Source organism: Alnus glutinosa, chromosome 5, assembly GCF_958979055.1.
Source record: "Alnus glutinosa chromosome 5, dhAlnGlut1.1, whole genome shotgun sequence".
NCBI lineage: Eukaryota > Viridiplantae > Streptophyta > Magnoliopsida > Fagales > Betulaceae > Alnus > Alnus glutinosa.
In genome coordinates this window covers 1,378,479-1,382,284 of record NC_084890.1, presented here as the reverse complement: position 1 = coordinate 1,382,284, position 3,806 = coordinate 1,378,479, and the positions used below count along the sequence as shown (strand labels likewise).

At 39.7% G+C, this 3,806-nt stretch overlaps 1 pseudogene; it reads right to left on the bottom strand.

Annotated features, from left to right (window-relative positions):
* Window positions 1-645: 645 nt before the first annotated feature.
* On the bottom strand, window positions 646-2,265 carry LOC133867673 (F-box protein CPR1-like; annotated as a pseudogene).
* Window positions 2,266-3,806: the final 1,541 nt, after the last annotated feature.

Here is a 3,806-nt window from a genome sequence, read left to right as displayed (position 1 = left end):
AATCCGGCCATGGACAGAAACCGGCCGGAATCCAGCCTGATCTGACCAGATCCAGCCACTGATCCGGCCGGATCTGGCCAAAATGGCCGGGATCTGGCCGGATATGACCGGATCCAGACACTGACCCGACCGGATCTGGCCAAAATGGCCAGAATTCGGCCGGATATGACCGGATCCGACTACTGATCCGGCCGGATCTGACCAAAATGGCCGGATTCTAACCTGATCCGACCACTGATCCTGCCAAGATCCGGCCAAAATGACCGGATCCGGCCGGATCTGACCGGGCCCGGAGGTGTCCCGCCGGAATCCGGCAATTTTCCGGATCCGGCCCAACATGTTCGCTTGATTCCGGCGACGGCGACCGGTCGTTGCCGAATTCCAGCGACAGTTGCATTTTCACTTTCGTAATTTTTTCGTGCGAACCATATGCCGAAAAATATTTTCGAGAAAATAATTTTTTTTGAAATTGATTTCGTCGAAAATATTTTACGACGGAAACTATTTTACATCGAAACAAACGGAGCATTAGTTGTATTTCGAGAAAATATTTTTTTTTTAAATTGATTTCGTCGAAAATATTTTACGACGGAAACCATTTTACGTCGAAACAAACGGAGCATTAGTTGTATTTCGAGAAAAAAATTCTTTGCCTCCACAGAACTTAAAATAGTTTTAGTAAGTCTAGAGAATTCCAGCAGAGATATACATAATTCGGAATGCTGAAGCAAAGAAATTCTACATGACATAAAATTCCAAAGAAAATGAGTTATACCAAAACGGGCTCTAGAGCAATTTTCCTTGCAATCTAATATCAAACAGCTTGTTCCTCATGTATCACTTCCTCCATCGCTTCCACCAGCATATTAAGACCCTCCGCTGGAATATCATTCCTGACACAAACATAGACCAAAATGAGTTAAAAACTAAGTCCTTAATATTAAGCCAAAGAACTCATCAAACAAAAAATTGCACTCAAATCAGATAAAATTTTACACGCTATCACCGTCGAGAAGAACAAGGCTTCCCACACAAATGGCCGTCTTAAACGAAAACGAACTGGGCATACCACGAAACTGAACCCTCCTGCCCCTTTTCTCCTCTATGTCATACCAAAAGAGACACTCGTCATACTGCTCCATCAGAACCTTCTTTCCATCTTTGGAGTACACCAAAGGCTTACAGTGCTCAACAGGCGAAGGCAATGCGCCTTGCACAATGGTGTAAAGCCGAGTCCAAGAACTGGCTACCATGTACTCATTCATCACCCAAACATCGACGAGTGTATGATAGACATTCACGCAAACACATATACATCCTTTCAAGACCGCCAAGACGAGATTCGAATTTCCAGGTGCCGAGTTAAACGAAGTCGTACACTTCCGGAACTCCTCGGTGGCTAGATTGAAAGCTAGAAGGGTCTCCGAGGACCCACACCAAGGAGTAACCAACCAATAGAAAGCACCGTTTAAGGACACCGAGCGCGGAGTTGACCTAGTAATTAATTCTAAAGGCCATTCCTTTTCAACCCTCTTCCAAGAATGCGCTCTCAGACTATATATCTTAAGTTCACAGACCCTTTGAATCGAACCCCTAATTTGTCTAAAGAACATCACAATCCTCATAACCTTATAGTCGTCGTTAATTGGATCGTGCCCGAAGGCAAAAAAGGGAAACCCCTTACCGTAGAAAACAAAAGGTTTATCTATCGGCTCAATCGGCAACTTCTTGTACCGTCTGATTAATGGGTTCCAAATCCCAATTTCGTTTTCGCTTCTAGTGTTGTGGATGCAAACCAGTCCGTTGCAGCAGGTCAGCATTTGGGCGGACCGTTTGAGATCGCAAGTAGCTGGCGGATCTTGAGGGCTCTGCCGAACTGGTCGTCATCGTTCAAGGGCACCAATAAGCAATCCTGAGGGCGCTCTAGTTTGTCCTCCAGGAAAATTATCGTTTGTTCTCTGTTGGCCACGATGGAGAGCTTGAGATGCATTTTGATGAAATCTGGGTCATTGATTAGCGCGGACCATGGCTGTGAAACGCACTGAAAACGTACCAGCGGCTTGACCGGTAATCGGAGAAGTATTTCAGTGATTAACTCCTGCGGGAGACTCGACATAGACGGAGATTTGAAATTTCAAATTGGGGAAATTCTGCCCTTTGTCGGCGTGAGGTAGTGCTATTTCAAATTGGAGAAATTCTGCCCTTTGTGTCGGCGTGAGGTTGGGGAAATTCTGCCCTTTGTATCGGCGTGAGGTATCGCTGTCCAAAGACTCCAAACAAAACTAGCTTTCTAGTGTTTGGATCTGACCCGATTTTCAAACTGGTTTTTGGTGCAGGGGTTTTGGAAGCCCATTTATGACTCCAAACAAAACTAGCTTTCTAGTGTTTGGATCTGACCCGATTTTCAAACTGGTTTTTGGTGCAGGGGTTTTGGAAGCCCATTTTCCGGATAAATGGGCTTTAATACATATGTGTGAATTCATCTAGAGTCTTCCCATCGTATTGTTTACTTTCTTATTTTCAGATACCAATTATAATCAAATGGTTTACAGGATGAATTGTTATAAATTGTCCCAATTTATTTTTATTTTTTTAAAAAAAAAAACTGTTTTTTGAGATGTTCTTATTGTTACAGTGTGTATGAACCGAGTCTAATGTCATAATTATTCACTTCTTATAAAAAAAAAATTTAATTAATTAATTAACCGCTTCTAAAATGTGATTTTGAATGTAAGATTTCCCCACATTAATAACTAAACAAATTCCGATAAATATATATATATATATATATATATATATATATATATATAATTATAAGTTTTCAGTAAGATCCTAAAAGGCTAGCTAAATTTCTTTTATGGAAAAACTTCACAAAACCTCATCCCCACAGACTTTCACTAGTTTTGAAATTATCCCCCTAAAATTCAAAAACTCATAATTTCAGCCATCAAAGAGTTAATTTTTTGCAATGCTCTCCGTCCGTTAGGGTTACCCATTCTCACTCCTTAGGCAGTTAACACTAATTGTTAACCGCCTTTAGATGTGGTTGGAAATAACTGATAAACGTCTCTAGTAGGATGGTTAGCAATAGTGAGCAATTTTGGGTAAGGCGTATAGAAGCTAATTGCTTTTTAATATATATATATACACACAAAACGACGTCATTCATTCTATAACCCCCTCCATTAGGGTTACACATTCTCACTCCTCAAGCAGTTAATGCTAACCATTAACCGCCTTTAGATGCAACTGGAAATAACTGATAATTGCCCTTAGTAGTAGGGGTGAAACCAGGATTTTTAGTAAGGAGGACGAACTTATATAAAGATGTAACTACGTACATAAGTATATAAGTACAATAGTTTCTCTCTATGTATGTGTTTGTACGTGTTTATGTAAAATAAAAAGTATAAAAGCCTTAAATTTAATTCCATGTTAAATTGTAAGTCATTAATATATGCAAAAGTTACATGTCTATTTTAAAATTACAATTAGGCACGGTATATCACAATTCATAAGGAAACATTTATGCATAATGATGTATAATTGCAATTAAAACAGCGTGCTTATCCATTCCTTTTTATGTATTTGCTTTTTATTAGAGATAGAATTCACCTTCTAGATTAAAATCAAACTAAACAATACGAAACCCACACAGATTATCATTATGTTTATACATAAGAAACATGGTGAGTATCAAGATGAGGATCAAAACATACTAGGAGCCGTAGCAGGAGTCAAAGACATTGCAAAACAACAAAAACCCACAAAATTAATCACTAATAACAGTAATTTTCCAAGAGAAG